Genomic DNA, 27355 nt, shown 5'->3' with positions numbered 1-27355 from the left:
ATGTCCATCATCCAATAAGAAATTACTAGATATGTAAAAAAGAAAATACAAGAAAAATCAGTAAATAGGCAGAGTTCCCAAAATAAAATAAAAACACAGATGGAATTACCAGACTGTAAAGCAGAGATTAAAAACAATAAAAATAAATTTAAATATATATAGAGAGAGAAAGATTTAAAGTAAAACATACACACAATGAGAAAACAAATAGGAAATCTCAAGGAAGAAATGAAAACTATTCTATAGGATAGGTTTAGCAGATTAGACACTGATAGAGAAAATATCAGTAAACTTAAAAGTAGGGCACTAGAAACTAACCAAACAGAAGCACTGTAATTGCTGGTACTAACAGACAGGGAATTTTTTTTAAAACTATGATTAATATGTCAGAAGATCTAGTGCAAAAGGTGAAAAACAGATTGGGAATTTTAGCAGAAAAATGGAAATTATATGAGAGCTGCAAGAAATGCTAGAAATAAAAGCCAATGGTAATATGACTTTGAGAGACTCATTAGATTTGACATAATCAAGAAAAGAACCAATGAATCTGAAGATAGGTCAATTGAAACTACCTCAGCTAAAACACAAAGATAAGAAAGAGTGAAACAGAAAAAGAAAACATAAGAAAGCATTGAAAAGCAGTGAGAATATATCAACTAATCTAACATAAGCAAAACTGGACTCCCAGGAGAACAAAGAGAAAAGGAGCCAGGGGGGAAAAAAAACCCCTGCCCCTATGGCACATCATATTCAAATGGCTTAACTTAATGACAAAGAAAAAATACTGAACATGGTGGGTGGGGAATCCAAATTATATACAAAGAAATAAAAGTAAGAATTAGAGCAGAAATTTTGACAAAAACAATGCAAGCAAGACTATGCAGGGACAGATAAAAAATAACTGTTAAGCCAGAAAAATATGTTCATCAAAAATAACTAAAAAATAAAGGATATTTTTTCAGGTTAAAAAAAACTGAGAGAATTCATTTCCAACAGAACTGAACTACAATATTAAAGAGAAGTTCTTCAGCAAGAAGGAATATGACACAAACAAAAACTTGGATCCCCTGGAAAAAAATGAAGATTGCTGAATATGGTTAAAATAAAGGTAGGGGCGCCTGGGTGGCTCAGTTGTTAAGCGCCTGCCTTCGGCTCAGGTCATGATCCCAGGGTCCTGGGATCGAGCCCCACATCGGGCTCCCTGCTCGGCAGGAAGCCTGCTTCTCCCTCTCCCACTTCCCCTGCTTGTGTTCCCTCTCTCGTTGTGTCTCTCTCTGTCCTATAAATAAATAAAATCTTTAAAAAAATAAAGGTAAATATAAAAGATATTCTTTTCTTAATCACACTAAAAAGGATAACTGTCTAAAGCAGGAGTTGTCAAACTTTTTCTTTAGTCAGGTAGTAAACATCTTCAGCTTTGTGGGCCATAAGGTCTCTGTTGCAATTACTCAACTATGCCTTTGTAGCATGAGAAGTAGCCATAAATTATACATTATAAATAAATATGACTAGCTTTGTCCTAAGGGTTGCATTTTTCTAAGGCCTGAAAAATTTGTGGCAACAACATCAAAAAATTGAGAGGGATGAATTGGAAGTATACTATTGTAAGTTTCTGACATTATACATGAAGTGTTACAATGTTACTTAAAGGTAAACTGTGATTAATCAAAAGTGCATATTGTAAACCCAAGGGAAACCCTAAAAATAGTAAGAGGTATAAGTAATAAGCCAATAAGTTAAAGTGGAATCATAGTAAATAATTTAAAAGTAGGCAGAAAAAAAAGTGGAAGAGAAAAACAAGTGAAAACACATAGAAAACAACTAGCAAGTTGGGCATCTTTCAATTAAACTATGTAAAATAGTTACATTAAAGGTAAATGATCAAAACATACTAATGAAAATACAGAGATGGTCAAATTGATAAAGCAGAATCCAAATACATGCTGTTCACAAGAAACCCACTTTACATATAAATAAAGATATAAATAGGTTAAAAGAAAAAGGATGGGGAAAACACACTATGCAAACACAAATCAAAATAAAGCTGAAGTGGCTATATTAATATCAAAGTAGACTTCAGAAGAAGGAATATTACCTGGCATAAAGGGGAAAATTACATAATGATAAATAATTAGATTCACCAAGAAGACATAAAATTCCTAAACATGTACACACTAACAACAGAGCTGAAGTACAAATTGATAGAACTAAAAGGAAAAATATAAAAATCTGCAATTATAGATGGAGATTCCAACACAACTCACTCAGTAATTGATAGAACAACAGACAGAAAATCTCTAAGGATCTAGAAGACCTCAATATCAACTGATTCAACCTAACAACAGCAGGTTCAACACTTTTTTCAAGTGGACATGGAAAATTCAGCAAGATGGACCTTAATCTGTGCCACGAAAAAACCACAACCAAATGAAAGTAACTGATACCATACCAAGTATCTTCTCCATTCATAACAAAATTAGTTATCAGTAACAGAAAGAGATCTATAAAACTCCCAAATATTTGGAGATTAAACAACATACTTCTAAATAGCCTATGTGTCACTGAGCAAGTTGAAAGGAAAATGAGAACATGTTTTGAACTTAATGAAAATAAAAACACAATGTATTAAAAGGTATGGGAAGGTGCTAAAGCAATGCTTGGAGGAAAATGTATAATGGAAAATGCTTGTATTAGGAAAAAACAAACAGTTTTAAATGATTATCTGAGAACAAATGCGTATCTGAGAATAAGAATCCTAACACCTGTGCTCTCTTCCTTTCCACTGGAGTGAATTCTCTTAAGAAAGATACATATGCCCAACAGATAGATTTTCCAAACATATGCACGTGCATTTTGAAGCCAGACATTATAATTAATTAAGATGCATTCCTAAAACATCTGGGCACCAGCCAGGTATCTAATCTAGGAAGTATCACTTTAAACATTAAATGCAACTGCTTTCAATAACATTTTGCTGCCTTCTTCCTTTGAAAGCAAAAATGTCTGCTTCAAAAACGACAGTATTGTAATTCAAAGAAAAGTTGACTTTATTGTATACTATTTATTATTCTTACAGATGAAGATGAAAACAGAAAAAAACACAGTAGGAAAATATAATTAATATGTACAACATAAAATGATAAGGATATGGTCATAAATAATGTGTCTTCAACTTACAGTGACCAATCGTCATCAACTTCCCAAGACTAAAGGAATTCCAGAAACATGGGACTTCAGCGCTGAAACTGAGAAAGTCCTGAGGAAACCAAGACAAGTTGGTGATTCTGATTGAACTATACTCAAGGAATGTTTAAGACATCTAAAATAAGTGAATTAGGCATACCTCTTGAATGAACCAGGAATCTATTTTAACAATTTTAAAAGTAAAATGATCATATCCCTAAAAACAAAGTATTTCAATGTTTGTCTTAAGACATGTGTTAAACTGATTTTCTATTTATTTTCATGGTACCTAGCTATGTGCTTGTTGATTAAATCCACAGGTTATGCTTCATGGCCTCAGTCCTGGGCCCATGGATTCTTCCTAGACCATATCTGTGCATCTCTGCCACCTTTCTGGCTTTTTTCCTCATTTTGTTTGTTTGTGTTTCACAGCTACCACCACTTTCTCTGCTTATTGGCATTACTATCCAAAATTGTTAGCTCAAATATACTTGAAATTCCCAGTTCTGCTTGCCTCCATGTTCCCAAATGTGTTTCACAACAACCAAGGATAAGCCAGCTCCGGACTAGCCTTTCGTTTTTCCTCCTTTTTAGATGATGTAATCAGTGCAGTAGTTCTTAACTGGCATGTAAGTGCCTGCATAGTTGTGTGTAAAACTGTATGGGGGTGGGCTTTGAGGGGTACCAACACCAACAAAAGGGCTTCTACAAATGACACAGACTCCCATCCCCAAAGACTAGTCGAATCCTGAAGAACTGGAATGCAAAGCAGCAGAGAATAATTTGAAAACAACTCACAGTTGTTTCTGATATATCTACCCCTAGCTCCTCAAGCTCTGCCAGCATACAAACGTACATGCACATGCATGCACACACACATACACACCCCTCCCTGGAATCCTAATATAAACCAATTAACTATTTCATTCCTGTTAGTAGGTTCTTCAAACTTCCTTCCTTCCCATCTTGCCTCTTTCCCACCAACAGCCCCCACCACCCCCACCCCACACCCATATTATGAAAGTGTTTCTCTTTGGGCAGAAAACAATAGTGAAATAGCAGGCAATTCAAATGATGTTTGGTTCATCTTAGCAGAACTCTACCATCCAAGTGCCCCCCTTGCAGTCTGACATAGCTCTGAAGAGAGATCATGCTATGCTAAGCCTATTATTAACTCACAATAATCCTAAGAGGTAATTACTGTTATCAGCATCACTTTATAGAGGGGAGAAGTGAGATACAAAGACAGAAAGTAGAGTAGTGTTTGCCAAGGGCTGAGAAAAGGGGATAGAGGGAAGGTATTATTTAATGGGTACAGAGCTTCATTTTGGGATGAAGAAAAAGTTCTGCAGAAGGACAGTGGTGATAGCTGAACCAACAGTATGAATGTATTAATGCTACTGAACCATATATTTAAAATAGTTAATATGGTAAAAATAATAATAGTAGTACTGAACGCAAACAATCATTTCAAATCTTAGTTTGGCTATTATATTTTTTAAAGCAGAACATACGCACTCCTAAGAAAGAGCCTCTAATTTAAAATCATTCTACAGTTTAATTTCATCCACCACAAACATTCGTTCCCAGGTAATCTGAAAAAGGTAACCTATATAATCGTCACCAGGACTGACTCAGTCAGACTACATGGACTGAATCCTCACAGTACCGCCTCCCAGCTGTGAGGTTGGACAAACTGCCTGATTACTCAGTACCTCATTTTTCTATAAAGTGATGCTGGTAACAGTAATTACATCTTAGGATTACTGTGAGTTAATTATGTGTTAATACATATAAAGTGCTTTGAACAGTTCCTGGCACATAGAAAATATTCAATAAACATTGGCCAATATGTTGGTAATGGTGTAACAAAAAAGTTAAGCTTTGTTACTACGTAAAACATTTATAAGCTGGTAAAGAATGGATATTTTTTAAGATAACATACAAGAAAAAATGTTGATAACCAACAAAGAGCATACGCTAAAGAATTTGCAAAAAAAAATTTTTAAATAAAACTATTCCAGTTGTGTATGTTTCAAATTTTATAGATAATTTATTCTTTCATTGTACAATGATTTTACAACTCAGGAATAATGTTTATGTATGTGTGTCCTCTAAGCAGCAGACCATGTAGGATAACAAACAGCCTTTGCCATTTTTCACTTGTAGACTATTAATGGGCAACAACATTAATTGTTATTTATGTTTAAAATTTAATAAGGATGTGAATAATTTTAAATTTTTGCTATGTATATAAAAAAGGAATATTAAACTTGCAATGCTATCTAGCCATTCGTTTTCTAGAAGTATATCAAATGGAATTTATCACAGAAAATTTTTATTAAAAATGTGAATGGACATGAATAATGAATATTAGGAGTAGCCATTACCTATTAAAACCACACTTATCACAAAGAAGAAAATACTATACTAGAGTCACTATTTCTCTTTTCATAAACCTTATGCAGGGGTCCAGCATTTCTATGAACTGACACTAATTGTTTACTGTCTATACCAAAATTTTCTCCAACTGTTGACAAACCAGTCACAAGGGTACCCAGCAGGGGCTGGGACCATTTCTTCTACTAATCTTTTAGGCAATTCCTCCTACATATCTTGGCAGGAAGCCTGTAACAGTTTGAACAGAGTTAGGCACAATATGTGCCGTGCAGCCCAAACTCATTAAGTGCCTTTGTCTCATGCATCTTGTAAAACACAATATTGCAGCCCTGATGAGCAATGCCTCCAAATGTTATGTTAACATTAAGATCACCAGAAACCATTAATTTACTAGTCAAATTACATCTCTCAGCAGCATTTAGACAATGTTCTAGGGAATGATCTGCCTATCACCAAATATAAACGAAATTTTAATGACTGTTTTCCAGGTACTTCAGACACCAGTTAAGAAAGTGTTCTAGAATATACTTAATGACTAATTTGTTATAGGATGAGACTTTAATTTAAACTTTAATTTAAATGTAACACACTCTGTACATTTTTTCCAGGTGTGAACAGGGTCTTCATAGCATTCTGGCTTCATTAAAACACTACTTCCTTTCAAAGAATTAAGGGAAGTCTTCAATTTTGAGTTCCACCTTCTATTTACTTATGTCTATTGCCAGGCCCACATTTTACCTTGCCTCCAGGGCTCTCATTCCACATCTGTAACCTCCCATGTTAAAGTCTATTCCTAGAATGTCTTTATTATCCCAAATAAAGCCTACTAACAGCCATTTCCCTCTGCTTTCAACTCCTCTTGAAAATATACCCCATCGATGAATTATCTCTGACTAGCAATAAGGCAAAGTGACCTTCTCTAAACCCCTCTCAATCAATCTTTGATACCAAAAAATGCATTTATCTCTTTCCTGTTCCACATAGAAACATGTCCATTATTTAAATATCCATTATATTTAAAAATTATGCTTGTTTTTTCTGTCCTAGATTATAAACCAAAAGCTATCACGTTCTTTGCCTGATTTGGTATACAATCTAGATCATCAACATATACAAAAAGGCAATTAATAAGTAATGTGCAACTCATTCATTATCTACAAAATTTGATAAACATCAGGAGCCAATCTGGTTAAACAAAATACTAAACAATTATATTCCTCAACATCAGTGATTTCTTCAACTCAATGATCTGACTTCCTTATTGTCTATCTTTACCTGAGACATATCCCTGATTGATAGGTGGGTAATTCTTTATCTTTCAACGACAAAAACAAATAAACTACATGACAACCTGAGCAATAAGGCAAAAATTGATCTTTAAAGCTGACAAGAAAAGACCAAATCAACAAAGAATAGATCAATTTAGTCATTAACTGTGGACAAGGCCATCACACGCAGGTCAAAATTCAACTGCATTTGATCTAACAATCAAGAGGTCATTTTTTTCTTTTCACCACTTGCTAAATTCTATCCATCCAGGTTCTCTTAAGTCGGTTGTTTAAAATAGTGTAAGGTGATGACAATGATAACATGGCATTTACTGATCTGGAAAATAATTCTGATTTAGAAAAAGTTATAACATGGCATGTTTTTATTGGCTTTGTTTATAATAGATAGTGGGCTAAGATATAAAAGCACATTTTACAAGTGTAAAATCCTCATATTTTGAGCACCACCACAAAAGGAAATACTGCCTCCTGATTTGCTGATAGACAGTATTAAAGGAGAAGGAAAAGAAAATGATTTGTACAAGCAGCTGAGCTCATCATTCAATAGGATCCATAAGAATGATAGGTCACGTGCCACAATGGTTATTTTTGGAGAGCTGAACATGGCAATATTATAAGATCAGCCTTATTCATTTTGTGAATGATGATTCAGAAAAAGTTGACCCAGAAACAAATGAAGGCTTGGAACAACTCAAAAGTTAGGTGCTCTGGGAATTTTGTGGTAACTATAACTTTTTATTAATAAAAAAATATTTCCAAAGCCCCAATAAAGGATTAAAAAATAGGGAAGTTCAAATGAATGTCAGCCCACCCACAGTTATACAAAATAAAAAACATGGAGATAAGACATCATAACATGAAGCTAAAACATAAGGACTGAGGGTTTATTCTGAAGCCTGACTGCCTGGGGTCAAATTCTAGCTCTAGCACCTTCTACCTGGGTGATTAGGGGAAGTCTCATAACCAATCTTGCCTCCTTGTTCTCCTTGCCTCCTTTATCCCAAAAAAGAATAATAATAGTACCTACCTCAAAGGCTTCTTTTTAGGTTAATATGGGTAGGCTCTTAGAACAGTGCTGAGCACATAGGAAGTACTACATGTGATGCTCCTGCTGCTGCTGATGGTGATGACAATGACAACGACCCATAAGCATTCATGTCATTAGTGCATTTCCTGAAAGTATCACCAGATTAGTTTGTGTTTATTTCTTTCATTTAGGTTCTTTTGGCTTAAGCCAAAAGAGATAAGTGGCTGCTTGTTTTCCCATGTTCCTAATGGGATGAAACTGTTCCAGTGAAGCATTCATTTTAGGGGAGTAGTTGGAAATCCCCAACGTGATGAGTCCTCCAGGGGTGAATAATGATACTCACCTGAAAACTGAAGTTAAAAAATTTTTCAGTATTAAAAGTGGTGGCGCCTAGGTGGCTCAGTCGTTAAGCGTCTGCCTTCAGCTCAGGTCATGACCCCAGGGTCCTGGGATCGAGCCCGGCATCGGGCTCCCTGCTCCGCGGGAGGCCTGCTTCTCCCTCTGCTGCTCCCCTTGCTTGTGTTCCGTCTCTCCCTGCCTCTCTCTCTGTCAAATAAATAAATAAAATCTTTAAAAAAAAATATTAAAAGTACTAGGATGGTAACTTTGAAAATTAAAAATGAAAATAATTGCAAAAGATGAGGATGGCAATTTCTAATATGGCAATTACTGTCTGAGATGAACACCAATTCAAGGTCACAGGAACCTCACAAAGACTGTAAGTATTCTATTATACATTACTGCTTTGAGTAAATAGGGACTGCAGTATTTGTATGAGTATCGAGCAAAGAGAACATATTGCAAATACATTTCCATAGCTATCATACCCATTTTACTGCTGCATGTCTAATGAACAGGGGAGCTCCTGTCTTTCTAGACTGCAGAACTGGCATTTGCTTTACAAAGGAACTGTCAATAAAGGGAAGGGGAGATCCCAGCAGTCATCCACGCTACTAATCAACTCATTCACCACTGACACGTGGATTTAAAAGTTGCCCAACATGGAATGAGAAGCCTGTAATACGGTGTTTTAAACACTCTTAGGCATGGGATATAAAATGATCAACAAGTAGTGACCTGGCAACAAATGCATTTTGAACAAGAAAACATTTCAAAACCATTTTTGCTGTGTCCTAATGTTTCAAGCACTTTGCCCAAATATTCATACCCATACCATGCAAGTACTCTCCCACCGGGGTGGACAGGTGGAGGATATTTTTAAAATAATCCTATCATTTTAAGGAATACATTCCTGTTGGTCCCTAATCTTACAAGCTTTGTTTTCAAAGATCTTTGACAACAGGTATTAATAAAGTAGTTATTATTACAATTGGCTACACTTTATGTATACTTAACAATAAATATTAGAGAATATATTGATGATATATAGAACATACTATCATCATTTTTAATTTTCAATTCTTTTCTGGAGGGTCTATTGCCATTAGGGAATATGAGTTGGCAAAAATCACAATTCTAGCACTACTTCTGCCATACCTTTCTAGAAATACCAAATGCTGCAAGCCTCCTGTGGATGAAAACTGTTTTGCAAACATGGAGGAGTACTTCATTTGGTAACTTTTCATTTAACAGTCCTCAAAAGAACCATTTATGGACTGATTATTTCTGGTATATTCTATTTTGAAGTGATTTCTCTAACATTTCTCTAAAATTTATATTGAAAAAAATCACAAAGACAAGGAAAGTGTTACCTGTTCTCATAATACACTATTTAATAGCATTTTGTCCAAGGGACAGGCCAATTATTTTTCCCTTGGAACTATTTTTCCTACGGAACATTCTTCTTATGAAAAACTATTTTAGATATGTAGAGGTATTGTTTTACAAATGAATTATGACAGGATTTCTGTGAGGATGCTAAGTTACCTAAATGAGGAGCACTGTTTCAGATTTTGTAGGGATTCTGGAATCCGACTTTGAAGAGAAATTCAACAGAAGAGGACATTATGGCCAGGATCATTCTAGCTAAATGGAAAACTGAAGCAATTATCTCCTACAGAAAGCCTTTAAATGAAACCACTTTTGTCAATTCTCCAGATAACTTATATAAAAATGATGTTTGGAGCCTGATTCAACTAGAAAACCCTCACCTTTCCTTCACGTATTTGATAATATACAGTCGATCTCAGATAACACAGAGGAAATATAGACTTCAGGGAAACAAAACCAAATTAACACAAGAATATCTAGTGTTTCCAATTCTAATGATTTCTTGGGTAACTAGATTTTACTTCACTTTCTCTGTTGATTAGAAAAATAATTATTAGTGATATATTAATAAAGTAACATTAAAATAATGTATCTGACAGTTTAAGGTAAAGTTTATGCTATGTAAGTTCAAATTTTACTGCCTTTTTAATAATTTGTAAATCATGTTGACACTTTTAAGAAAAATGTCCATATTATCTAAGTCCAAATTTTACTGCTTTCTTATTTCTATTATGTATTTTGGAAATGGAAATCTTTTGACCTTAAAATAACCAAGTAATAAAATAAAGTAGTAAAAGAAATTGAAAAGCCATGCATCTAACTCTTTATTTCAAACCATTAATGAAAGTCAGAAAAAAAAAATTGATGACTTCCACTCATAGCCAACAGAAAAAGGAGGAAAATCCCTCTCTATCCTGAAAGCAAGATCAGTATGAATAAAAATGGATAAATTCTGGTTGGTCAATATAACGGGTAGTTACTGTTGTACTGATAGAGCTTAGTAGTTTACACTTTATAGATATAGACTCTGTATACACAGTTTAAGAGCTTAATCTGATGGCACTATCTTTCTTTGTTGGTTTTATGTGAGAAATTAGTTGGCTACTTACTAAATTTATTTCCCAAAAGTTGCTTATTATTTTGGGAACACTACATTACAAATACTGTAGCATAAAGAAAAATAGGAAAAGATAATGGCCTCCAGCTCTGAAATCTCGGTAACATTTTAATGTTAACGATGATCTGCTTTTTCCTATGACTGGTAACACAAATACTGGAAAAATCCTGTTTGACAGAAATCAAACAAGAAGCTGAAGAAACATGCCAGAAATGTCTCAAAAACACTATTGGAAAGAAAACTACAATAAAGAATGTGGAACCCTTTACACAATAAATTCCTAGGATTTTAAGAGAAGGCTTTGTTACTGACACTCCCACAGTATTTCAACAATTATCATGCTGTCTGCTAATCATTACTTACTAACTAAAACTGCTAAGGACAAAAATGATGCCCATTCCTATAAATACATTCGGTTAAGGAGTTTAAAAATATAAGACCTTTATTCTTAATATTAGTTACTACATATTAAATCAAAAGAAATAGAATACTAATCCTAAGAAGTGACTACTTAAAATAGAAAAATACCACATCCAATACAATACCCAATCTGTTTCTGCTCTGTGCTTTTATTCCTCCAACGTGGCTCCCTGTACAAGTCCAATCTATGTTCAAACTTATTTAAACATATCAAACTGTTCAGAGTTTAAATATGAAATAGTACTCTGACACTTATCCTGTTACTCAAGCTTTTCCTACCAACAAACCTGGTTTCAAGGAGACCCAAAGACAAGCCCTGTCAGAGGAGAATTCTCTAGGCCTCTTCTTTTTTTTTTTACATATGAAAAATAGCATTGTATTAGTTTATTTTATTTTATTATGTTATGTTAATCACCCTACATTACATCATTAGTTTTTGATGTAGTGTTCCATGATTGTTTGCATGTAACACCCAGTGCTCCATTCAGTACGTGCCCTCTTTAATACCCATCACCAGGCTAACCCATCCCCCACCCCCTTTCCCCTCTAGAACCCTCAGTTTGTTTCTCAGAGTCCATAGTCTCTCATGGTTTGTCTCTCCCTCCAATTTCCCTCCCCCTTCATTTTTCCCTTCCTACTATCTTTTTTTTTTTTTTTAACATATAATGTATTATTTGTTTCAGAGGTACAGGTCTGTGATTCATCAGTCTTACACAATTCACAGTGCTCCCCATAGCACATACCCTCCCCAATGTCTATCACCCAGCCACCCCATCCCTCCCACCCCCACCACTCCAGCAACCCTGTTTGTTTCCTGAGATTAAGAATTCCTCATACCAGTGGGATCATATGACACATGTCTTTCTCTGATTGACTTATTTCGCTCAGCATAATACCCTCCAGTTCCATCCATGTCGTTGCAAATGGCAAGATCTCATTCCTTTTGATGGCTGCATAACATTCCATTGTATATATATACCACATCTTCTTTATCCATTCATCTGTTCATGGACATCTTGGCTCTTTCCATAGTTTGGCTATTGTGGACACTGCTGCTATAAACATTGGGGTGCACGTACCCCTTTGAATCCCTACATTTGTATCTTTGGGGTAAATACCCAGTAGTGCAATTGCTGGGTCGTATGGTAGCTCTATTTTCAACTTTTTGAGGAATCTCCGTACTGTTTTCCAGAGTGGCTGCACCAGCCTGCATTCCCACCAACAGTGTAGGAGGGTTCCCCTTTCTCCGCATCCTCGCCAACATCTGTCGTTTCCTGACTTGTTAATTTTAGCCATTCTGACTGGCGTGAGGCGGTATTTCATTGAGGTTTTGATTTGGATTTCCCTGATTAGGGCTCTTCTCTTCTAAATCCATCTCACTGGAATGAATAAGCCCCCAGAAAAGGGCCCACATCCCTGAAATATTGCTTAGCCCTTGTGTTGGACAATAGGGCATCATTAATATCTACTCAGAGTTCCAGTCCAGATATCCCCTGTATTGGCTTCTATTATTACACCTATTGCCTGCTGTTCTTTTGCAACATATGTTTATAAGGAAAAATCTGAAGCCCTCACCCATTCAGCAGACCAAACTCAAGCTCAATATATTTTTATCTTCTATGCATTTATGGCCAAAAACTGACCTTCAATTAAAGAGTAAAAGAATCAAATGAGGCCAAGTATCAACAAATATATTGCAGTTCAGTTTAGGCTTTAGTTTAGAAGTCCAACAAGATTGTCACTTAAGAGAGAACTTCTGCCTCCCAACAGATCAAAGTGTGTTTTCTCTGACTTGTTCCTTAACTGAAATGAAGAAAGAATTTGGATTACTTCTTGAATATACCAAAGCGACTAGTAAATTGAGTCAATCAGCCATAAGGGGTCAAACAAACATTAAGGTAACTGTTATTGATCATATCCACTGCAACTATGTAAAGGGGGCTTGGAATGACATGTGACATTTTCGTACGGTGCTGGTACTTTCAGAGAACATATGAATTTCTAAACTCACAGGCACGAAGAATGCCTGCGAGGTGTTGGCACTGCCATCACCTAGATTCCCAGCTGACTTAGGTATTACAAAATAAAAGCCATTCTTGCCGCATCTCACAAATAAACCTGTGGTTGACTCCATCCTAGTCCTCTGGTTAAGCACAATTAGATGAACAAGCATAATTCATTCCTTATATTCCATGAACAGCTGAGGAACTGAGGTTTTCTTCATGTGCATATAGGGGCACAGGAGGAAAGGAAGTACTGAACTGTCCTTCAGGATGAGTGGCCCTGGAATCTATTTTTGTAGATGAGCCCTTTGAGATGCCTTCTGGATAAGGACTCAAACTACTAAACCAAAATGCAGTAGTTTATGGCCAATAGTTTGTGTGAATGAGACAAAACAAAAACCTCTGGGGATTAAGGGAATGCTTTAAAACTGGGTAAGAAAATTGCGTACCTGTCACATATTATAAAAATATAACTTCAGGGACATCCATCTCTGTTTTTGATTTTGCAATTTTAAGTTTTAGTCAAAAAGTATAGCTCAGGCATATCTTTCTCTTCCTATTGCAGAGATACAGCTCATGTAACAAGATGAAGGCTGTTAAGGCAGCTGCTCAAAATAAAAGGTCTCTAACAAGCAATAGCTTCAGCTGTATCAAGTCTTCCCTGGGGAGCCATATTCGGACACATGAGCCAAACTCATATCGTGTATCTTCTTCATCTTGTACAAATGAAAAGCAAAAATGCTGGAGGCAAAAAGACAGTAAAATCAACAACAGGCCTGTCAAGGTAACGTGATTACTTCAGCACAAATTACTGAATTTTATGCAATAGATTCGCCCCAGATTATGTATTCCTATAAAGTGATCAGCTTTGGTAACAAATATTGTTATTTAACTCATGGATTTTTCTTCCATTTAGGATCTATGGTTACTTAAAGTCACATGTTTTAGACAATAAATGGACTCCTCCATATAAATACAAAGCATCAAAAATAGAACCTGCTTGCTCTTCTAATCAGAGGCAGCTCCCCCATGAGGCGATCTAGGTAGCTACCAAAGACCATAAATGAAGATTCAAAAGATAGTCAATTTTATTCTCACCTTATAGAATTAAGAATAAAATTAGTTTTTCCAATGTCTGATAAAACCAGTATTTTGCTTCTTTCTATTAAGACTTTAAATCACAAGATAAACAAGTATATCACCCAAGCAGGAATATTATAAGGTCAAAAGTGACTTTTGCTGGGAGTCCTACTCTGGAACCACCTTTATTTCAAAACAATAATATCTGAGAAAAATAATTAACCTCAAACCAAATGATGTAGTAAATCTAGGCATATTCACCAAGGTTATGAATTTCAGTTCAAAATTCTGTCATTTTATTTCACCTGCCAAATTATTTTTTCTGAATCCATTCCCTAATATCATATAAATGATGATAAATGGCTTAGAAAAACCAAAAGGCCCAAACCACTCATATTCTTTGACCCAATGATGCAGTTCCTGAGAATTTATCCTATAAAAATAGCATAACAACACCAAAAAATCATATGCACAAATGTACTCAATGCACAGCTATTTTAGAGGAAAAATGCTTTTTACATGTTTGCTAAATTATTCTGCGGTCACTATATGGCATATTATGTAGCTATTAAAGTTATGGTAAGGTGTAACCTTACCATACTACATGTAACAACCAAAAGACAATATTTGAAGTTGCTTACCTCTCACTGCTACCTGGTGTTCTCCCTCACTTTTTTTTTTGAGATTTTATTTATTTATTTGAGAGAGCACAAGAGTGGGGAGGGATAGAGAGAGAGGGACAGGGACAAGCAGACTCCCCCACTGAGCTAGGAGCTTGCCTCGGGGCTCGATCCCAGGACCCTGAGATCATGACCTGAGCCAAAGTCAGATGCTTAACCAACTGAGCCACCTAGGTGCCCCTAATTCTGAGCCACTATCAAGCTGTTATTTTGGCTTACTTCAACAAGAAGCAAAATGAACATCACCTTCCCTGTCATCACCTTGCATTCCTCTACTCCCTACCACACATACTTTGCTCACATATCACATATACTTTTCTCCTCTTCTTGTATTCTCTAGTCAGAAATTGGGGGGTCTTCCCTCTCCTTGCAGTATTATTTCCTAATAACTGTAGAAGTCCCCAGTTCCTCTCTCTCTCTCCTGTACCATGCTGCCTCAGTTCAGACCCTCATGATTTTTCCCTTAAACCACAGCAATTGCCTTCCTACTCCTTTTTCTGCTTCCAGTTCCTCCCCCAACCTAATTCATTCTCCACCTTCCCACCACGTGTTTTTTTCAGAAACCTATTTCTCATCATGTTACTTTCTCTTTAAAATCACTGATTCCGGGGCGCCTGGGTGGCTCAGGCGTTGGGCGTCTGCCTTCAGCTCAGGTCATGATCCAGGGCTCCTGGGATCGAGCCCTGCATCGGGCTCCCTGCTCCACGGGAAGCCTGCTTCTCCCTCTCCCGCTCCCCCGCTTGTGTTCCTGTTCTCGCTGTCTCTCTCTCTCTCTGTCGAATAAATAAATAAAATCTTAAAAAAAAAAATCATTGATTCCTTCAAAGTAAGATAAGCTCAAATAGCATGTATAGCATGCAAGAACTTTCTTCTATCCTTTTTCCAACAGCCTCATTTCTCACTGTTAGGGGCAATACCCTGTGCTCCCACTTACGCTGAACTACTTGTAACTTTCCTGGATTCTGCACATACTGGAATCCCTGCCCACAATGTCTTTTCTCACCTCATTTGCCCCACTCACTTGCCTGTGTCCTTTTTTACAATTCTAGCACATTCTTCACGTACTTCTAGTTTTACTGCTCGCATGTGCCTCTCTTCCACTATATTATGACCTCCTCTGGCCAGGCATTGTGTCACATTCATTTTTGTATCCACAGCTATATTAAAGCCCTTGGTATTTAGTAGAAACTTAAATATTTCTTGAATGAATGAACAAATAAATGAATAAACGAAGGACCTGCAACTATGTAAAATATGTATGTATGTGGGCAAAGACTAGAAGTAAATGTGGAAATATGAAAACAGTTCAGATCTGATAACTGGATTAAAAGCCTTTTTTTTTCCCTATTCTTAGCTAGTTTTACGAAAAAAATAAAATAAAAAGATCTTTAAAATCGATACTAAATGCCTACTATAGAAATTTCTGTTAATGAGTAAATGCGGATTAGCAGTGCTGTCATTGCTTATAGTACTGGTACCTTCTGAATATAGAAATGCAAAATTACAATGAGTTTTTTTAAGAAAATTTTTAGGCCAAATATATTTCTCGTACAGGCATAATTCAGAGATATTGTGGGTGGGGTTCCAGACCGCTGCAAGAAAGCCAAGATTGCAATAAAGCAAGTCAAATGAATTCTTTGGTTGCCCAGTGCATATAAAAGTTAGTTTAGGGCGCCTGGGTGGCTCAGTTGGTTAAGTGACTGCCTTTGGCTCAGGTCATGATCCTGGAGTCCCGGGATCGAGTCCCACATCGGGCTCCCTGCTCAGCGGGGAGCCTGCTTCTCCCTCTGACCCTCCCCCCTCTCATGTGCTCTCTCTCTCTCTCTCTCATTCTATCTCAAATAAATAAATAAAATATTTTTTTAAAAAAAGTTAGTTTACCCTATACTGTAGTCTCTTACATATACAACAGCATTATGTCTAAAAAAAAAATACATATTTTAATTAAAAATACTTTATTGCTAAAAATGCTAACCATCATCTGAGCTTTCAGCTAGTTGTAATCACTGTCACAGATCATAACAAATATAAATAATGAAAAAGTTTAAAATATTGTGAGAATTTCCAAATTTGACACAGAGACACAAAGTGAGCAAATGCTATTGGAAAAACGGTGCTGATAGACTTGCTCAATGCAGGGTTGCCACAAACCTTCAGTTTGTAAAAAACACAGTATCTATGAAGAGCAATTAGGTATGCCTGTATAAAGAATGATTGGCCCAAAGTCACAATATTCAAAACCATTCAAGATATATAAGAATCTTGGGATTTTTTTTCTTATTTAAAATGGACAGGCAATTTCCAAAAGGTTAGCTTAAGGTTTCCATCCTAAGTAGCAACCTCTGCAAGTTCATACACACAGTTCTGCCCATATGCAGAATATGAAATTGCAAATGGGAATGAAACGCTCATCAATCAAACATCAAATACTAACAGAATCCGGGAAACATTTTGCATTTCCAATTATGCTATATCGCTTTACATATCCCAAGCTCTCTAGCAGATAAAACGACTTCTTGTGAGAATAAAATACCACACTTTCTTAAATTTTATATATATGTATAGATGGTATGTATATGTATATACGTGTATATATACAGACAAAGTAGAGAACAGCAAGAATGTGCTATCTGAGATACCCTACTTTCAATCCCCCATGATTAATTATGTACCTCAACTGATGCTCCTTTCCATAAGAATATCCTTTGCCCTTTATCATTAGCTAAAGTTATAGTCAAAAAACCCCACAAAACTACTATCCTATTAAAAACATAAAATCATATAGGAGCAGGACCTAAATACTTAAAATATTTTTTACTGCTTAGTAGAAAAACTATGACAGCAGTAAATCCCCTCTATGCTGGCTGAAATTCTCCCACGGTATCCTGAGAAGCTCGGAACTATAACAGACTATAGAGGTTATCTGGTTCAGTGCTTCTAACCTTTTGCAAATCCTATTCTGTAGAAAATGGTAGAATTTAGGCAGGATATCATGGGAGGTAGTTACTGCATGGTGAACAACTACAGGTCATTACTCTTAAAAATCTTAGGCATCAAAATCTCGAGGAGCTTACAAAAGAAGCCATACAAATTCAGTTAATTTCACAACTGTTGTAAAATTCTAAATGGTTGCAGGAAATAAAAAGGGCGGGGGGGGGGCGGTGCGTTCAAAATTTAAGGAAATTCTGTCCCAGTTACTTTATTTACAGGAATTATCAGATGAATAACAGCTTCCAGGCCGTGCTATTTTAAATATCACATTTCATTTAAAAATACGAGGAACTGAGCAGGCCTCAGCCCTGGTGCGTGGGATTGGAGAATGTTTGTGGCTGTGCCTCCTATCGCCTAAAATGCCTCTGAGCTTCGATCTCTGCCCCTCTCTGGGCTCTCTTCCCCCTTTCCTCCTCCAGCCTTTGACAACAGGCTGGGCTCACAACCTCGATTCTCCTTCCTCAGCCCCGACTCCGCACACTGCTGCAAGCTGCCTCCGGCCTCAGAGCATCTGGGCTGGGGCTTTTGATTTGCGATAGACCCTAACTTCACCTTGGCACGTTTAAGAAGGAACCTGGGACGTTCTTCTCCATTTTAATAGGGCCTCCGGCTTCTGGCTGGCAGGAACGATGACTGTTCAGTCTGTCCCACTTCATCTTTAACTCATACAGCGGTCTTCTTCCTGGTTTTATTTCTCTTCTGTTTTCCTAACTTGTGCTGTTTGGAGAGTGTTTCGCCACTAGAGATTCCAGATTGGACTCGATGAGGGGGTCTGAGCCCCAGAGCCCTTCTCCCAGAGCTCTCTGGTCGTGTCACCCACACCCTCTGAAGCCTGAGGGGGGCTGTTAATGGGATACGTGGTGGCCTCGAGGCCATTAAAATTGTCAGCAGCCAATATTGTACTCTGCTGGTCTTCATAGCAGATAAAACTGAACTTTTAAACTTACCTTCCGGTCCCACGTGAGATTAATGTTTTAACAATCTCGCCGTACCGGGAGAACACAGAGAGGACACCTCCTTTGGCCAGTTAGTGAGGAAGCACGCCCAGGAAAATCCAGGCGCTGTCCTTGTACACGGAGCGCGAGGACGCCTTAAATGCCAGGGCACTGTCGGCCTGCCACTCATTCAGCTCTCTCACCTTGGTTAACAGGTACATCTCGCCGAGCTGCCGCGCCACTCAACGGCGCCCCCGGGCTGCACAATGCCCACTTCCGGTGGACGCAGGAGGGCGCTGCTTCCGGTGGACGCCTTCAGAGCAGATGCCCTAGCCCTGACCCACCTTCTCCGCTTGCTCTCAGCTGCCCTTAAAGTCTCAACTTTTCTTTTCTTTTCTTTTTTTTTTTTAAGATTTTATTTATCTATTTGACAGAGAAAGACACAGCGAGAGAGGGAACACAAACGGGGAGTGGGAGAGGGAGAAGCAGACTCCCCGCCGAGCAGGGAGCCCGATGCGGGACTCGATCCCGGGACTCCAGGATCATGACCTGAGCCGAAGGCAGTCGCCTAACCAACTGAGCCACCCAGGTGCCCAAAGTCTCAACTTTTCATGGCACCCCATCAACAATGCAGAAGTGTGCTACAGCTCACTAGTTTGAAAGCTCCAATCTAGTTCAGTTTGAAAGGGATGACTAGGTTGAAGCAAAAGCTTCTGCTCTGAAATGATGTCTAATCATGGGAGTCCTAACTACTATTCCTTTTTTTTTTTCTTTATAATAGATCCTTTTGATAGCCTACCATGCGCTAGTTTCACTTTGGTCAAGTTATAAAGAGTAAATATTTGGTAGGTTACAAGGCAGGAATTTAGACTGAGCTTTCCTTAATATGTACTCATTATATTAGGGGTCTCCAGAGAAACGGAACCAATAGGAGATAGATAGATAGATAGATAGATAGATAGATAGATAAACAGACATATATCTTATCTATGTATAGAGAAATTTATTATATAGAATTAGCTCATGTGATTACAGAAGTTGAGAAGTCCCAAGATCTGCAGTTGGCAAGCTGAAGACCTAGGACAGCTGATGGTATATTGATGCTTCAGTTCCAGCATGAAACCTGGCAGGCTCAAGACCCAAGAAGAGCCAATATTTTAGTTGAAGCTGAAAGCCAAAAAAAGACTGATGTCCCAGCACAAAACAGTCAGGTGGGTGGGAGGGTTAGCCTTTTTTTTCCTATTCAGGCTTTCAACTGATTGGATGAAGTCCATCCACATTAAGGAGGGCAATCTACTCTACTCAGTCTACGATTCAAATGTTACTCGCATTCAAAAGCACCCTCACAGACACGCCCCAAATAATATTTGAACAAATATCTGGGCAGCCTGTGGCCCAGTCAAGTTAACATATAAAATTAACCATCATAATTCATCATGTTTCCAGATTGAATAAGCCCCTAAGCCAATGATAATTCTGCTCCAACTTTTTATACTTATTTTATTATTGTAGAGGATGATCCTTTGTTCTCAAGGTGAATGCAATGTACTTTCGTGCATTCAGCCTAAAATGGCAGTGATTAAACAATACCTACTAAGGAATACAATGTCTCCAGTGTATAGCTTTAGTGGCACTTTGCAGAACCTTACTTTGACTTGATTTCTCAAAATAAGCCACCCAATTTCTGTGACACTATTGTTACTTCTGTAACCCACAACTCTGTAAGAGCTTGACTGTTTTCCTGGGTATTTCAAGATGTGCTTCCCTGGGTATTTCAAGTCACATGATGGTAGTCCCACTTGAAAAAGTCACTTAGGTGTAATGCTTATACTCAACCAAGTCATATGCCCAACCTATTAGATTTGAAACTCAGAAAATAATTGCCCACTTATCATCCTGTCTTTGTTATTTCATTTCTATCATTATTGCTAGCGCAGATGAAAGAACTCGAAGTGACACATAATAGAGAAGTTGCATAAGGTTTTTTTTGAAGTCCCTTCATGCCTCTAGCACAGAAAATACACCTCTACAGTTGTTCAATTTGACCCATAATTAAATGTCATCTTAAAGGCAAGATATATGTATTTCCTAGTGAATAAGTGGACTTCTTGATTTATTTTACTTATGAAAGATGGACTAATGGCATATGCTTCAGTGAATTGTTATCATGGATACAGCTAATAAAATATAACCCTCTGTATTGGAGGAGGGATTTGAAAATACTCAGCTGTGTCCAAGAGCTTAAATAACTTACCCCAAGTCTTTTCCCATTCATAAGCATCAAGATTGTTCTACACCCTTGAGACCATATGGGAATCAGGAGTTGGAAGTTAAAAACTTTCAGTTATAAATCTGAAAGGCATTTACATAAAGGAACATACAAGGAAAATATCCTCTCCGGCATTGATATTTGTTGTATCATCATCAACAACACAAGTTAAAACTGTCTTGTTGAAAAAGTAATGAGAAAGGCTTTTAGGAAGCTAAAATAAGAACGTATAGCTATCCATACAGATTCTCTCTTTCTCTAAGAAGTCCACTTCATCAAAAAAGCGATATTAGGCACAGTAGGCACAGTAGGCCCAGTGTTTAGGGCCCACAACACTTTTTTTTTTGCATTTTTTTTTATTATGTTATGTTAATCATCATACATCATTAGTTTTTGATGTAGTGTTCCATGATTCATTGTTTGATGTAGTGTTCCATGATTCATTGGGTGTTTCATAACACCCAGTGCTCCATTCAGTATGTGCTCTTTTTAATACCCAGCACCAGGCTAGCCCATCCCCCCACCCCTCTCCCCTCTAGAATCCTCAGTTTGTTTCTCAGAGTCCATAGTCTCTCATGGTTCATCTCCCCCTCCAATTTCTCCCCCTTCATTTTTCCCTTCCTACTATCTTCTTTTTTTTTTTAACGTATAGTGTATTATTTGTTTCAGAGGTACAGGTCTGTGATTCAACAGTCTTATGCAATTCACAGCATTCACCATAGTACATACCCTCCCCAGTGTCTATCACCCAGCCACCCCATCCCTCCCACCCCCACCACTCCAGCAACCCTCAGTTTGTTTCCTGAGATTAAGAATGCCTCATATCAGTGAGGTCATATGATACATGTCTTTCTCTGATTGACTTATTTCACTTAGCATAATACCCTCTAGTTCCAACCATGTCATTGCAAATGGCAAGATCTCATTCCTTTTGATGGCTGCATAATATTCCATTGTATGTATATACACCACATCTTCTTTATCCATTCATCTGTCGATGGATATCTTGGCTCTTTCCATAGTTTGGCTATTGTGGACATTGCTGCTATAAACATCAGGGTGCTCGTACCCCTTCGGATCCCTACATTTGTATCTTTGGGGTAAATACCCAGTAGTGCAATTGCTGGGTTGTATGGTAGCTCTATTTTCAACTTTTTGAGGAATCTCCGTACTGTTTTCCAGAGTGGCTGCACCAGCTTGATTTCCCACCAACAGTGTAGGAGGGTTCCCCCTTCTCTGCATCCCCGCCAACATCTGTCGTTTCCTGACTTGTTAATTTTAGCCATTCTGACTGGCGTGAGGTGGTATCTCATTGATTTGGATTTCCCTGATGCCGAGCGATGTTGAGCACTTTTTCATGTGTCTGTTGGCCATTTGGATGTCTTCTTTGGAAAAATGTCTGTTCATGTCTTCTGTAGGGCCCACAACACTTTTAGGGGGCCATGAAAATGTCTTTATTCTTTAAAATCAAAAAGAAAAAAATTAATTTCATGTCAAGGAAAATGTTTTAATAGATAATAATCTTTATATCAATATGATCATAAAACATAATTTTTAACAATTTTTTTAGGGATGATAGGGCCCATGAAGACAAAAGTGACTAGACCCCAAAAGAATCATAATGTGGCACTGCTCCCAAAAGCCAAGTTTACCCTACACAGCCCTGCCACCCTGGCTGTAGCGGATTGAAATAGTGATAGACACTTTACTCATGTCAGGCCTATCGGATTCTGTCTCCTCTGAGTTCAGAATTAAGATTTCAACTTACTAATAAGTTTTTGTTAATTTGTGGGGACCTATAGGTAGGTCCCCTTCTAGGCTTTGGTGCAGTCATGTGTGTGGAAAAGTGAAAAAAGAGAAAAATTAGAGATGATGTAGCCTGTGAGGCAGAGAGAATGAGATTCAGAGATACTGCCTGAGCTCTGGTACCCTCCAGTCTGCACACCAAGGCTGGTTGTCAGACTTTCTTGGAGTCCACGAGATGTCCTAGTATCCTTCCTGAAAGTCTATCTTTCGGCTAAGCTGTTCCAAAGGATTTTCTGCTAATTTTGATCTAAGAGTACTGCACCAGTTTGCTAGGGCTGCTATAACAAAGTACCACTGTGTGGGTGGCTTAAACAATGGAGATTTATTGTCTCACAGTTCTGGGGAGTAGGAGTCTGAAACAACGAAATCAGCAAGGTTGGTTCCTGCTGAGGGCTTTGTGGGAAAGCTGTGTTCCACATTTCTTTCTTTCTACTGTAAATAGCTATCTTCTCTCTAGATCTCTTTTTATCGTCTTCCCTCAGTGTGTGTCTGTGTCCAAATTCCTTTTCTTAAAAGTACAACAGTCATACTGGATTACGACCCACCCTACAAAGCTCACCTTAACTTGATTATCTCCGTAAAGACCTTATCTGCAAATAAGATCACATTCTGAGGTCCTCATGGTTAGGCTTTCAACATACAAATTTGTGGTAGACACAATTTAACCTGTAACGAGTACTAAAACAAGGGTAAATGTAGATTAAATTGTAGAGTGCCCCTATATTACTGTCATTGATTTTTAAAATATATTTCTTCCTTTTTTCTTAAATTTAAACTTAAATTTAATTTTACTTATTTATTTTTAAAGATTTTATTTATTTATTTGAGAGAGAGCACACAAGCCAGAGGGAGGGCGGTGCATAGGGAGAGGAAGAAGTAGACTTGCCGCTGAGCAGGGAGCCTGATGTGGGGCCGATCGTGCAGCTCAATCGTGGGCCTCGATTGTGGGGCTTGATTGTGGGGCTCGATCTCAAGACCCTGAGATCATGACCTGAGCCGAAGGCAGATGCTTAACTCACTGAGCCACCCAGGTGCCCCTTAAATTTTAATTTTTAAAAGGCACTTCATGTTTCCTCCTGTTTCTTCCAAATGTGACTCCCAACAAATTGAACTTCACCCATTGTTTACTGAAGGTCTTAAATGTCCAAGACGTGATACAATATCCCATTACAGCAAAGAATATAGACTGTAGAATCAGACTGTCTGATTTCAAAGCCTGCGTATGCCACCGCAGTGCAGTGATAGGCAAGCTCCTCATTCTTTTTGTGTCTTGCCTTCCACAACTATAAAGTAAAAATTAAAAGAATTCCTCACGTTTTGGGGGGGGTTGTTTGAAGATTAAGCTGATATATGTAAAGTGCTTGGCATGGAGCGAGTGCCATCTAAGGTCTTACTATGCTTTTTGTAGAGCCTGGGCCCTCATTGCACACTGGCCTTCCTTCATGAGGTCTGCCCATTAAGATGGTCATAAGGCAAACCTCAGCTGCTGACTACCTTCTCTGGGTAGGTCTTAGGAGCACAGACTCACCTTGAGGCCAGATCGGTGTGGTTCTGATATGCCACTTACTTCCTGGGACCACAGAGAATATTATTTCCTTTTCCTCACCTTTGAGATGAGATAACAATGGCACCTTACTTTAAGGAGTCTGTTGTCAAAATTGAATGAGTTACTTATATAAATCATTCAGTACATACCAAGTGTACACTTATGTTAGTTATCATCATTATCACGAGATGACTTAACCCGGTGGCAATCCCTGACATAGCACTGCCCCTGATGAAGCTCATGGCCAGACTACTGCTGGACTCTAAAGAGCCTTGTGACTTTTCAACTACGATTTACTCTCTTGGAATTCATAGTCAGGGTAAAAGCCCTAATCTGAGTAGCTTTGGCCTGTGTTTAAACACCATTTACGGGGCGCCTGGGTGGCTCAGTCGTTAAGCATCTGCCTTCGGCTCAAATCATGATCCCAGGGTTCTGGGATCGAGCCCCAGCATTGGGCTCTCTGCTCAGCAGGAAGCCTGCTTCTCCCTCTCCCGCTCCCCCTGCTTGTGTTCCCTCTCTCGCTGTCTCTCTCTCTCTGTGTCAAATAAATAAATAAAAAATCTTAAAAAAAACCAAAACACCATTTACTTTTCTATCTGGGTTTGATTCAAGATTAATTTTTAAAAAATACTACAAGAGCAATACTTGAGAAACATGAATCTTATATTTGTCATTTTAATTGTAAGCTGAAGGACAGATATAACCTGCCATGTAGAATATCTATAACCACATGCCATGCATTAAATATTTCTGGACCACCGTTCCCAAAGAATGGGGGGAGATGATGTACAAAACATTTACTGATATTTACGCAATATATAAAAGTACTTGAAATTTGTTGGCCTCCCCCTGGGGAAAGGAATCTAATTTTCTTATTAGTTATAAGAAAACTAATTTCCCTAAGGTAGAGAAATCAATATAATTTATAGGTATTTGATAGCAATTTCATGACCACTTTCTTCAAAGTCTCTATATATATGACATAAAGAAAACAACAATTAGATGGAAAATATGCAAAACGAGCTTCTATTTTATTTGCATTTCAGAGCACACAAATTGACAATCCAGTATCACTTTGCTGATATTACAGTGCAAGCAAGAAATTTAGTCACACCTCTGATAAAAGACATCATTTTGGAATTCTGTATTTGTATAACTGGGGAAGTCCAATACATAGAAGTAACAACATTTCCCATAATGGTGCTAATTACTGCACAGTATCCACAACCTTTTGAGCATTGAGCTTGATTCAAACAAAAATAACAGATGGTGTTTCAGGGAAACAAGCCTTTATATTGCTTTTTTTTTTTTTCTTTTCATATGCAACTGTTAGAGAAAGCCATGTTGGAAGTTTATTGAGGCTTAATTATATTTTGTTTTCTATACTGCATATTTCATTCCAGTAACAATATAGCTAAATTAATTTGAGCTTTAAAAAGGAAAGACTATTATATTAATTAAATATCATACTGGAAAACATTCTGTTTACGTTGGCAAAAGTTCTACTCATTTGATAAGATAGAAGAATAAGCTTTTCAAATATATATTGTATTTTAGATCCTGATTCATTATTTCATACTCTATGTTTGCTTTTGGAATTTGAGCACTCTGGGAGAATTTAAACTAGAGCAAATGGAAATAACTGGCTTAAGCTTGAAACAAGTGACATCTTCCTAAATCAATGTGTACCATTTAATGTAAACAAACAAAGTCTGGGTAAATCTACAATAATAATTGAGAGACTTACTGGCAGATATACATATAGAGGATCTCTCAAGAGGGGGACATTGTGATTTATAACAATGTTGTTAAAATATTGAGTATAACAACTTTACCTATTGAGTTTTGAAAAACCAGCTGAGTCAACTTTGTGGCTTTTAGTCCTTTCCCACAGATGATGAGTAGACAATTTTTCAACAGAAGACCATTTGAGTGGCTGTTGTCATCTGGGACAGTACTAAGCAGTCCCAATCCTGATTTAAATCTCAGCTCAACAGCAACCAACATCATGCAGTCCTGTGCATCTATCTTTACATCTACTCTCTGGCTTCCATTTTTTCTTCTCTACTGCTATGAATATTTACTTACTCCAGCCAGAAGAATTGGAAATCGGTTTATTAGCGACTGAATTAAATAGCCAATCCTTAATTTTTGGAAAAATACTGAAGTCAAATTTTCCAGCATAATACATGACACCCAATATATAGCAGACCAGAGTAGGATGGCCTACACTCTGGGACTATTTGTATTAGCTACTACTACCTAATTTACCAACCAGAGAGATTTCCCATCCTCCCAAGAAAATAGCTAGATTCATTTTTAATCATCAACACCCTCAGGTACAAACTATGTGAACTAGTTGCCCTAATTTTGCTATTATATATCCAGTATTAGAGGATATATCCTAATTTAATTTACTACAACATGATCAATTAAAAAAAATTGATCAATGATAGTGCTTCTTTAAAACCCAATCCCAAAACTGGGCAAAATCTCTCTGAATTGATTCAGATTTGTTCTTGCTTGAAAATGACCTGCTTAACTGATAGTTTTCCAGATGAAGAACCACAAAGTGACTATCTTCTCTGGCAAAAGGTAAAGATATGTACAGACAATTTTAAAGAAGAACCCTGATTATAAGAGTGAAAAATAAAAAGGAAATTTGGAAAAAAAAGAAAATGACCTGTCTACATTCTCCCCTGCCTTGCTATTCTACAAATCTCTGCTGAAAATAATGCATGATCATATATCCTATGGTCTGACCATCAGGACTGCATTATAAGTGAGTTGATATCTTTCTTAGTCATTTGGGAAAAGTGTAAAACAGTCTTGTATTAAGTGGGTTTTGTGCTATTAATGTCATATTACACAAAAGTTC

At 37.4% G+C, this 27355-nt stretch overlaps 1 protein-coding gene across 1 annotated transcript in view; it reads right to left on the bottom strand.

The window, feature by feature from the left end:
• Positions 1 to 27355, bottom strand: part of SAMSN1 (SAM domain, SH3 domain and nuclear localization signals 1) — a 419971-nt gene that overhangs the window by 244943 nt on the left and 147673 nt on the right. The window contains exons 9-11 of the mRNA XM_064580112.1: positions 8243 to 8445; positions 7900 to 8045; positions 3178 to 3256 (exon numbers count right to left, since the gene is read on the bottom strand). The gene's annotated coding sequence lies outside the window, so the exon portion shown is untranslated. The remainder of the gene's footprint in view (positions 1 to 3177; positions 3257 to 7899; positions 8046 to 8242; positions 8446 to 27355) is intronic.

This window comes from Mirounga angustirostris, unplaced genomic scaffold (genome assembly GCF_029215605.1).
Source record: "Mirounga angustirostris isolate CCGP_5_RB_7025 unplaced genomic scaffold, mMirAng1.0.hap1 SCAF_1, whole genome shotgun sequence".
In the NCBI taxonomy this organism is placed as follows: domain Eukaryota; kingdom Metazoa; phylum Chordata; class Mammalia; order Carnivora; family Phocidae; genus Mirounga; species Mirounga angustirostris.
This window is presented reverse-complemented; position numbering and strand designations above follow the sequence as displayed.